Consider the following 12,539-nt stretch of genomic DNA (forward strand, 5'->3'; position numbering starts at 1 on the left):
TCCTACCTCACGCTTCAAGAGGTAAATATACGAAACCCTAGTTTCGATTCGTTTATGTTTAAACTATGAATTCATGTTTGCTATCGTATGATTTTATGTGGTTATGTGTAATCGATTTAATCTTTGCAAGCATTTTAATTGGTTTAAACGCGAGCATGTTAATTGATTTAAATTCGGTTAAATTATTTAGCATGTATGTTGTTTTTAATTTCGCTGGAAGCGCAAAGGTACGCAATTAATTGATTTAATTGTTCGGGCATGTACTTGTGTGCTTTAAACTCGTTTAAATCGCATTAAATTTTTGTTTTCCGCTGCGTATGCGTGCCTGAAACCAAACAGTGGTATCAGAGCTCGTTGCGTAATTAATTGCGTTATATAATATGCTATGATTTTATGCATGTTCGATTTATTAAAGTAGTAATTGTTGTGTTATGTAATTGGGAGTTTTCGTAAGTTTAAAATATTTTTGAAATATTGTTTAGAATTTTTCCAGCTTTAAAATTGTTTAAAATGGGAAAATCGGATCTGAAATTATTTTTAAAACGTCGGTTTTTAATTGTTCGGATCGAACCGGTCGAACCGGTCGAACCGGCCGGTTCGATGGTTGTGTGCGATTTAGTTGACCGAATCCACGTGGATTCGGGTCGGTCAGACCGGTTCCCGGTCCGACTGACCCGGCCCACTGATTTGGGTCAGCTGGACCGGACAGAACCGGACCGCTTCGGTCCGAACCGGTCAGACCGGTTGGGCCGAACCGGTTCACTGAAAATAAAATAAAAAAAAAAAAAAAAAAAAAAAAAAAAAAAAAAAAAAATATTTCAGATTTCTAAAATTAAACTTAAAACAAATTGATTTTAATTTTTGGAAAATTATTTTCAATTAATCCCAATTAGATAATTGGATCAACAATCATCTATTTTAGTAAATAGGTGTTGGATTAATTAATTAATTTAAATTGTTAAATTGATTTCAATTAATAGAACACATATATAATATTGATTATAGTTCAACTTAATTAGTAGTACCTCAACATTATTTGAATGATTTATGCTAGTTGAGGTTCTATAATTATTTTGAAAACCCGATAATTAATTAATGTAATTAATTATGAAATTAGGTCGTATGTTCCTCTTAGGACAATATGCGTTTCCATATACCTTTAGAGAACATAGATGTAGGAATCACATAGACCAATCCAAAACCTTCTGATGAGATAAAACATTATAATAAAAATCCCTCATTCTTAATTTACTTAAGAATCATTTCAAGCTATAAAGAAAAACCCAATCTGTTGAGTTATTTCTTTCCTTCTGCCAACGGTTGGATTATGTGTAGCCCTTTACTGTAGTGCAGTAAGCCGTGTTAGCGGGGAGTGCTATGGTAGAGTAAGCTGTAATTCAATTGACATATTGATGAAGGTAGCCATAGAAAAGGGTTATGTTGGATTAACGTGGTCGGCTAGATTAACTAGGGACTGCATTAGTTTGGCATAATCAAGTTTTATGAGCATCTTTGATTGGTAGGTTAGACTTGACACACGACGATTTTGATATTCGCGAGATTAACTTAGGTCATTATCAAGTGTGAGGAAAATTAATTTAGGGTCATATTGTGGATATGATTGATTGTGATCTACCTTTGGGAAAATATAATCGGGCTAGATTAACTACGGGTTATATTTGTCTATTGGACCTAAAGCCCATTAAGAAAAATCAGTTTTCTCGTTTGTCTACTAGAGGGAAGTGGAACTCGATAAAATTAGTGGGAGAACAATTAAATAACATAAGTCCAAACATTTAATTGTAAACAATCATTTAACGCGAATCTCTAATAATCCTCTTCTCTATATGTCTCAGATAATCATGTCTAAGAATCCCATAATGTCAATCCTCGACAATAAACTCAATGGCCCTAATTACCTAGATTGGTTGCGTAGTCTTAAGCTTGTGCTAACTGTTGAGGGGCGTCTCTATGTTTTGAACGAGAGGCTTCCCGCCACTATACCTGCCACAGCGACTGATGCTGAAAAGGAAACTTATGAAGTTTGGAAGAAAGATGACACTCATGCTAGGTGCTATATGATAGCCGCCATGGAGCCCGCGCTTGCGAGGAAATATGAGTCTCACTTGCATGCTTTCGATATAAAGGCTCATCTCGATAGCATGTATAGTGAGAATATTAGGGCATCGAGGTACGCTGCTACAAAGGAGTTGATCACAGCGAGACTGCGCGAAGGGACTTCGGTCCACGAGCACTGTCTCAAAATGATCACTCTCCTTGAAAAGCTAGTGAATCTTGATGTCACCCTCCCGGCCGAGCTCTCGTTGGATTTGATCCTGTTGTCTCTTCCTAGTTCCTATGAATCGTTCATAGTGAACTTCAACATGAACAAACTAGATCCTCCCTTGGATGAGTTAATGAACATGTTGGTCAGCTTCGAGTCCACCATTAAGAAAGAGAAGTCTGTTCTCATTGCTGCTACTTCTGGAAAGAAGAGTTCTTTCCAAAAGAAGAGAAAGGAAAGAGTTCCCTTCCCAAACAGCAAGTTCCAAGTGGGTGAAAGTAGTAGGGGCCCCAAAGCAAAGGTTAGCAAGCAAGTTGATGATGCTTGCCATCACTGTGGAAAGAAATGACATTGGCGCCGCAACTGCAAGGCTTACCTAAAGCAGAAAGGTTCTGAAAAGGGTACGTATTTCATTGACGTAAATTTGTCTATTAACTCTTCTTCTTGGGTATTAGATACGGGCTGTGGCTCACATTTGTGCAATGATTTGCAGCTAATGACAAGAAGTCGAAGACTTAGAGCGGGTGAGACCTACCTAAGGATGGGGAATGGAGCAAGAGTTGCTGCTGAAGCCATCGGCACAATTTACTTAAATGTTTTGGATTCTAGTTTTCCTATTGTTTTGAACGATTGTTTATTTGTTCCGTCGCTCATTAGAAACCTTATTTCTATTCCTGTATTAGATATTGAAGGTTTTACTTTTGTTTTTGGAAATTCGATTTGCATTATACAAAAGAATGAAAATTTAATTTGCAAAGGACGACTATTAAACAACTTATATGAACTGAATCCAAATGAAATACCTATTAATGTTATATCAGCAAAACGTAAGGAGATAGATCAAAACCCCGCACAACTTTGGCACGCTAGATTAGGTCATGTCTCTTTAAGAAGGATGAACGATTTTGTCAGTGAAGGATTGTTCTCTTTGGAGGACGTGAAATCGCTACAAACTTGTGAATCTTGCCTTAAAGGGAAAATGACCAAGTCACCCTACAAAGGGAAAATGGAATGAGCCGAGGGTCTTTTGGATTTGATCCATACAGACGTATGTGGTCCACTAAGTGTTAGTGCGAAGGGTGGATATAACTACTTCGCTACCTTTACCGACGATTATTCTAGGTATGGGTATGTGTACTTGATGAAGTACAAGTCTGAAACATTTGAAAAGTTCAAAGATTTTAGACACGAAGTGGAAAAGCAACTCGGACGAAGTATTAAGAAGCTACGATCCGATCGTGGTGGAGAATACTTGAGCATCGAGTTCATTGACTATCTAAAAGAGAATGGGATACAATCCCAATGGACTCCACCGGGAACTCCTCAACTTAATGGAGTCTCCGAACGTTGGAATCGAACTTTATTAGATATGGTTCGATCCATGATGGGGTTCACAAACTTACCGGCATACTTATGGGGTCATGCACTTCGTACTGCCGCGTATTTGCTGAATAGAGTTAACACCAAAGCAGTTAAGTCCACACCTTATGAACTTTGGCATTCCCGGAAACCCAACTACAAACATATTAGGATATGGGGTTGTCCCGCTTATGTGAAGCGATTAGTGGGAGATAAGTTGGATAGTAAATCCGACTTGTGCTATTTTGTGGGGTATCCCGAAGACTCGATGGGATACGAGTTCTACTATGTCAAAGAAGCAAAGACGTTTGTTTCGAGAAATGCCAACTTTTTGGAAAGGGAGTTTCTATCCGATAGAAAGGGCAGCATGATAGAACTTGAAGTAGTTCAAGAACCACAAAGTGAAGTTCAAACGCAAGAACAAGTAATCGAACCAATACAACAAACCACTAATATACCTCCTGAACCTACGGTACGTAGATCCGAAAGAGTTCGGAAAATGCCGGATAGGTTATTCCTCCTCGAAAATGATGAAGATCATGTTGATCTTGGACGAGATCCAAGAACATACAATGAGGCCGTATCGGATGCGGACATGGGACATTGGCTAACTGCCATGAAATCCGAAATGGACTCCATGTACTCCAACAAGGTATGGACCTTGGTAGATCCACCCAAAGGAATTGTTCCTATAGGCTGCAAGTGGATCTATAAGAAGAAAATTGGAGTGGATGGAAAGGTGTCGACCTATAAAGCTAGATTGGTAGCGAAAGGATACACCCAAAGGCAAGGTGTTGACTATGAGGATACCTTTTCGCCAGTCGCGATGCTGAAGTCCATTAGGATTTTGCTGGCCATAGCTGCGTGGTACGACTACGAGATATGGCAAATGGATGTGAAGACCGCCTTCCTTAATGGAGATATTGAGGAAGAAATTTACATGGCGCAGCCGGAAGGCTTCATATCTTCTGGAAGTGAGCAAAAGGTTTGCAAGCTCCAGCGATCCATTTATGGATTGAAGCAAGCATCCCGTAGTTGGAACATTAGGTTCGACTCAACTATCAAAGAGTTTGATTTTGAGAAGAATCCGGAGGAACCTTGTGTATACAAGAAGGTTAGTGGGAGGGCAGTGATATTTTTAGTGCTTTACGTTGATGACATTCTACTCATTGGGAATGACGTAGGAATGTTACAGCAAACGAAAGCATGGTTGTCCACACGTTTCTCAATGAAGGATTTGGGAGAAGCATCTTACGTATTAGGAATACGCATCTATAGAGATAGAGCGAGGAAGATGCTTGGCTTATCCCAAAGCCTGTACATAGACACCGTTATGAAACGGTTTAGCATGGAAGAATCCAAGAAGGGATTCTTGCCAATGTCCCATGGGGTTCGTCTCTCGAAATCTATGTGTCCGCAAACACCTAGTGAAATCGAGGAGATGAAAAGGACGCCCTATGCTTCTGCCATAGGAAGCATAATGTATGGCATGCTATGTACGAGACCCGATATTGCGTATGCTGTGAGTGTCACAAGCAGATATCAGTCTAACCCCGGCCCGGCTCACTGGAAAGCCGTGAAAGATATCCTCAAGTACTTGCGAAGAACTAAGGATATATTTTTGGTCTATGGGGGTGCCGAGTTGAAATTAGAGGGTTTTACTGACTCTAGTTTTCAATCGGATGTGGACGACTCAAAGTCGAATTCTGGATTTATATTCACGCTTAATGGTGGTGCCGTGTGTTGGAAGAGTTCCAAGCAAAGCACGACGGCCGATTCCACTACCGAAGCGGAATACATTGCAGCGTCCGAAGCTGCAAAAGAAGGGACTTGGATAAGGAAATTCATCCAAGAGTTGGGTGTCATTCCTGATGCTAGTGATCCAGTACCGTTGTACTGTGATAACACCGGGGCCGTGGCGCAAGCTAAGGAGCCACGATCTCATCAGAAGTCGAAGCATATTCTGAGGAAGTATCACGTGATCCGAGAGATCATTGATAGAGGTGAAGTCAAGGTTGAACGAGTCACCTCGGAAGAGAACGTTGCAGACCCCTTCACGAAGCCTTTACCGAGATCGGTCCATGAGAAACATCGAGAGTCGATGGGATTGCGATTTATGGGTAGTTGGCTTTAGGTCAAGTGGGAGATTGTTAGAGTAGGTGACCAACAAGCCAACTTGTGGCTGTGGTCTTTCGTATTTATTATTGTAATAAACGAACCTTTATTCGTATTAATGATAAAACACATTGGCATTCTATATCCTTGTCCCTTTTGTCACAAGCCTAGATATAGTCCTTACAGTTATTACAAGTACTAGTAATTGATCGTTAGGATCGTGAGATATTTACTCAAGTATTATAACTGTTAAACGTGTTCCTAGTCGAAGGGTTACGCCACTAATGAGGATATCGGCCTTTCCCATTAAGACTAGCACTTAGTGTATGTGTACTGCATCTCATCAGTAAACGGTATTGTGATATCGGCATGCATAAGTGGGTGCTCGTAAGTTGACGAGTTCACTGAACTCCCTCACCCTAGAAATCTCTAAGTGGTTCCCAATAATCGAGTAGAGAAATCTATGGTATAGTTGTACACCATTAGTCCTTATGACCTAGACATCACCGTGACTTCACTAGAGGACCAGCTGTATCGTGACCTGTCCCTGAGTTCCACCGAGGACCATCCCAAGGGCCAGTGTTCGTGCAGTCCGAAATCTAGTGGGAGGTCTGTGCATTGTAGTCGGGGATTCGATCGCTAGAATAGTCTTGGATGTCCTGTGTGTTCTGAAAGTTTGTAATCATTCTAAGTCTCTGGCCAGAGCTGACTAAGTGATGATTAGAGAATTCGATTCTCTAAGTCATGCACGTGACGATTACAACACTTGGAACGATCGCACCGTCATCAAACATATAAAGAGGTCTCGATGAACCAATGCCTCTTGTTCGATCGGGACATATGAATCGAAGGGACCGTACTGTACGTTAACTATATCTGAAGGTTCTTGCAGGCACTTCATTTGTATCTAGGGAATCATGACGCGTAGTTGCTAGACGCCAATCTTGATTCGTTGGGTGATTAAGGTGAAACGAGCTTCGTCTTAATCGTAACTCTAAGGGACGAGTTTTGACCACAAAGAGTTGTGGGCCCACGGCTAGCTTACACCTGAACCATCGAGGGTCACACTGCTCGTGCACATGAGATCTTTGAATAAACGGTCAGAGATAAAATAGTTTATCTTTGCATGATTGGAAGTCAATATGATTGAGTCCAACATTCGTAATTTGGAATTATGAATGAGAATAAGAAAAGGAAAAGAATAGGCGAACGTATTAGTGAACTTTCTAAATCGGGAAGTTTCCAAATTTAGAAAGTGCACTGAACTAGGGTTTCCACTTTTGGAAAGTTGGAAAATGAGAGATGGCACTCGTAATGACGAGGAAGTTATAATGAATCCGAAAATGTAATCGTTGCAATTTTTCGGTCATTGAATTAAGAGAGACGAGCAAGTAAAGATGCTAACGGACTTAAGTTGTTGGGCCCGGTCCAACTTAAGCCCGCTAGGGTTTTATGCAAGACATATAAATACTTGATTTATAGGTCTTGCACAAACACACAACACAACCCTAACCCTAGCCGTCCACCCCTCTCTCTCGGCCTCTCTCTCCCACGGCCAACACCGCCGCCCACTCCGCCGTTTCGCCGGAATCGGCCGTTGATCGGCCGATTGGCTTGGTAGTCTCTTTCCTTCTCTTTTTCTTCCGTTTTTCTAACTATTACGTGTCTAGTGCCACGTGTTTAGTAGATCGAAGTATACGAGGTGAAATCCAAGAGGAGGAAGATCGAACATCGAGGAATCGAAGAGCAGCGCACGAGCCGAAGCCGCACGCTGCCCCACGCGCCGCCCCGGAAGACCGCGCGTGTAACTCACGCGCCGCCGTGGCCGATTTGCTGCTGCTACCGCTGCACCGCTGCTGCCCCGATTGTACGGATTGGTTTCCGTAGCAATCTCGACTTGCTAAACGCTCCTACCTCACGCTTTAAGAGGTAAATATACGAAACCCTAGTTTCGATTCGTTTATGTTTAAACTATGAATTCATGTTTGCTATCGTATGATTTTATGTGGTTATGTGTAATCGATTTAATCTTTGCAAGCATGTTAATTGGTTTAAACGCGAGCATGTTAATTGATTTAAATTCGGTTAAATTATTTAGCATGTATGTTGTTTTTAATTTCGCTGGAAGCGCAAAGGTACGCAATTAATTGATTTAATTGTTCGGGCATGTACTTGTGTGCTTTAAACTCGTTTAAATCGCATTAACTTTTTGTTTTCCGCTGCGTATGCGTGCCCGAAACCAAACATTCTTCCTGTAATGAATTGTGGAGGTTGAGTTTATTAACTCTTAATGAACATCTATAGCTCTTACGAGTGGGGTGTTAAAAATTACAGGTACGCCCTTGATAGAGTTCACCTATATGAGTGTGGAAGTAGGCCGCTTCCTATGAGAATGAGGCTTATTCTCAAAAAACACTTACGAAACCGGGATAACACAAGGCCATAATGTGCTGGCTAGTAAAGCTTATGTCAACACCTTGATTATTATGTGTGAGCAACTGTTCTTTATTTCCCTCAAGTAGTCATAGTTCAAGTCTGAGACTACTACAGACTCTGGAGTAAATATGGTTATTTTGCTAAATGGAGGTTCAATGCAGAGCACACCTTCACTATGCGTAATAGTCTCCCTTCAATTGGTAAACTCTCTTCACGTTTAATATTAAAATGAGTGGGGGATTGTTAGTGTGTGGGCATTTTAATATTAAATTAATTATTTGTGGCCTTTGGATAGCTCCTCCATACAATATGTTTGGCAGCCATTACATATAACCGTAGGATTAATATTGCCATAAATCTTGGAGTTATTGCCACATTTAAATTAGTAACGTATAATCTTAATTGCCCCACTAATTCTTATTAATTAAGAATTGAATCGTTTAGTCCTATAAATAGGTGCTAAAGCCTTGCTGTGAGGAACAGATTTTTCTCCATACACACATATACACACACAAAGAGAGTTTTGCTATTTGAAGGAAGGTGTTCTTGTGGTGAAGCTTTGGACTCAACAACTTGTCCAGAGTTCGTTTGAGTCATACGACGTTGTCGGGCTGTTGTATCCTGGAGGGGACAAGTCGAGAGATTACTGCTGGACCGGTGAAAATTACTTGCTGCAGTGGGCTTGAATCTCCTTAAAGAGAGCGAGATATCCGCGCCTCAGCCTGAGTTTTATTTCCTTGTTTTTTCAACTATAATTGTATTATCACCAACACATTTAACCACCATTTTTATATTCCAAAATAGTAATTTTTAATTCTAATAGAGTTATGAAATGAAGGATTTTGATATTTCATCTTTCAGAATGTAAAAATACATTATGCAATCATGCAGAATAAAATATCAAACATGAGCTATGAATTTAACCAGCTCAGTGTCCATTTAGAAAATAACATGTGGCAATTAGATATATTTAATTAACAACTATTTAATACCTATGGTTGGAGCAAATACATTTAGATAAATATCAAAATAAAATATTAAATAGCACATAAATATTTGCAAACTCATTTTGATACTTTTGGGTTGGAGTTGCTCTAGATATTTACTTAATTATATTTATTGGAGTTATAATGAAATACTTATTAGTGGAATACAATATATAGTATATACGATCATTATACATTTTAAACAAAACAATTGATATTCTTAATATTAGGCATTAAATAAAGTGGATAAACGAATATAATACCAAAGACTTGGAATAACATTATATTTTGAAATATATAAAATCAATTCGTTTTTTTATCAAGATTAAACTTAACTTAGGTTATTCAATTTATTAGCATAATCATGATAAAATTTGTATTTTAATTAGTATATAATTTAAAAACTTAAATCAATCGTAAAATATATTGTCAGTGGATTCAGTGAAGAAAAAATTATTGTTTACATAATAACATGAAATTCATATAGTATAATTTTCAATATGGTAAATAATTTGGAGTACATTACTCTACACATGGCATAACAAATAGTGTCAATTTTCGTAAGATAGTAAATTCAAACATGTATCTTTCTTTTTTTTACAGATAATATTAATATATAATATTAAATTAGTAAAAAAATACATATTCTCTAGACATGTTCATGTATAATATCAAATAATTTATTCTGAAAATCTTTTTTTAATATAAATCCAAGTTTATAAATTAAAATAAAAAAAATTCCGTAACACCACCAATCATGCAATTATAATAATGGAAGATTTTAAATCGAATTTAACTGAATTCAAATTAAATTAATTAATAAAATAAATTAAAAAATAAATTTATTTTGGGTTTCCAAGAAAATTGATATATTTAGAGCATTTTATAAATGGTAGGATATAAATATATTAATAAAATAATAAAATATATTTAATTACCTTTAATTTTGGAAAATGATGACATGTTTTTTGATGATTTATTTCCACCAATCAATTCGCCACATGGGATGAAATTGAATACACATCACCAATTGAAATTGCCAAATGTCAATCAATTAGGTGGAATTCAACTTTTATATATTATATAGATTAGATTTAATTGGTGTAGGACTAAATTAAAGAAAGATAATAAAAAAAAGTTGTTTGTATAAAAATGAAATGACAAATATACACATTAGTTAAATTATCTTTTGCTAATTCATGCAAGATCAAATAATAGAAAAAATATTTTGCAAAACTAAAAGAAAAATAGAAAAAAGAAAATTAAGAAAATCCTTCCCAGCGCCCAAACTCGTCGTCCAAGAACCACCACCGCCGCAAGCTTATCGCCTGACCGCCGTCGCTCACAGTACAACCATGAGCGACCTAATTCCTTATTTTGTTCAACCTTCAAAAAAAGAGGGGAAAATTAAAATTGAAATTGGTAATCGACATCAAGATGTCGAAAATATATGCTAAAAATCGATACTTAAGAGTCGAAATAAAGCACAAAAGATCGACATTAAGAATATGTTGAATTTTGCTGGAAAAAATTAACGTCGCAGTGTCGAATTTTGCAATATTACTATCTCAAACAGTAGTATAGTCGTTAACACAGTAAAATTACTGTTCGAGACATATGTACAAAATTGTTTTTGGTTTGAGCATATGTCCATTTGAGTCTGCACCTAAGCTTATACCCCTATTTGCCCATTTTAGTTATAACTTGTTATTTACAAAACATAACTAATATCAAAAAATTATATATTTAATATTTTCTCCCTCTCTTTCACCATGAACCCACCCGCCTTTACATCTGAACGTGGCATCATCCTTGGTTTTCATAAGAAAAGAAATCTCGTTTTTCTTCCATGTCCATTTTTTGTCTTCTTCTTCCTCTCACTTGTAGGCATTCAACATGAAATTTTTATTTACCTTGAAAAATATAGTATATTACAATTACGGTGCATTTAATATTCGATTTAATTGCATACAACCCCTGTGAAAATGTCTAATTGCCACAAAAGCCCCCATGTTAAAACAATTAGCTTTAACTCCCCTATAATGGGTTTTATTTAGCCCACAGCTCCTATTCAAATAAAATTCGTTGACTGACATGAAATGACTATAATGCCCTTGTCAAAAACCACTATTCTCCTAAATTATGAAACATACCAAAATTTTTTTTTTTTTACTAATTAATAAAAATAAAACATATACAAGAGAAACTTAATATTTGAAAAAACATAATTCAAATAATATATACTGAATAAGAAGTTTATATTTTTTACTTTTCAGAATTTTAATTTTTGTTTTAATAAAATATATAAAATACTGAAAAGAAAAGAAAAAAAGAAAATAAAAACTTTAAAAAATCCATTTTCTTCCCCTAACGAGCCAGCCAAACCCCAACCCCAACCACCCCCCACCCCACCCAAAATCCGTCCTCTTCTCCGCCATTCACCATCAACAATCCACCATTTCCGCCACCTTTCTCCACCGACCAAGAATTGAAGTCTGGAGATGGAAAGGGATGAGGCTGTCAATCGGTTGCATTAACGCAGCTGGCATGTGAGGGATGTTGGCAAGCTCTTGGCCGGTTTTACACCTCTGTACTAATTTTTCGCGTCTTCATGCATCGTTGGCCAGTAGTAACCTTGTCTCAATAGTTTGAGAGCCAAGATTCGACTGCTCAAATTATTTCCGCAAATGCCTTCATGTACCTCTCGAAGTACGTAATTTGTTGTAGTTGGGTCGAGGCATTTGATATAGGGGAATGAGAATCCTCGTCTGTAAAGTTCTTCTCCCACCATTACGAAGCGAGCGGCTCTCATTTTTAACTTACGTGATTGGGTGATGTCGGTTGGAAGTTCTCCCTCCTTGAGATAATTTATGATATGAGTGAACCAACATGGTTCCTCCTCCTCATTGTAATGCACTTCATCGATAGAAGTTATCTCTGGTTGAGGCAAGGTGAGAAGAGTAACTTTCCGACTGCCAATTCTTGCCATGGAGCTTCTGAGCCTAGCTAATTTATTTGCGTGGATGTTGTTGGAGCAAGGTACTTGTTTTATTTCGTAGCTCTAGAGCTTGGATAACAGAGTATGTGTGAGGGTTAAGTATTTGGCCATGGAGTCTCCTTTGGCCTCATAGGTTCCGAGTATTTGTTTAACGACGAGCTGAGAGTCGCTTTGTATTAGGAGCTTACGTGCTCCGGCTGCTAGGGCGAGGCGGATTCCACAATCAATGCTTCATATTCACCTATATTGTTTGAGGCTGTGAATTCGAATCGCTTAGCATATTCGAATTCATCTCCGTTGAGGTTCGTTAATACGATACCCGCGCCACCTCATGTGGCTGTGGAAGATCCATCAACGCTGA

Source organism: Erythranthe guttata, chromosome 1 (assembly GCF_056151865.1).
Source record: "Erythranthe guttata isolate IM_541 chromosome 1, IM_541, whole genome shotgun sequence".
NCBI lineage: Eukaryota > Viridiplantae > Streptophyta > Magnoliopsida > Lamiales > Phrymaceae > Erythranthe > Erythranthe guttata.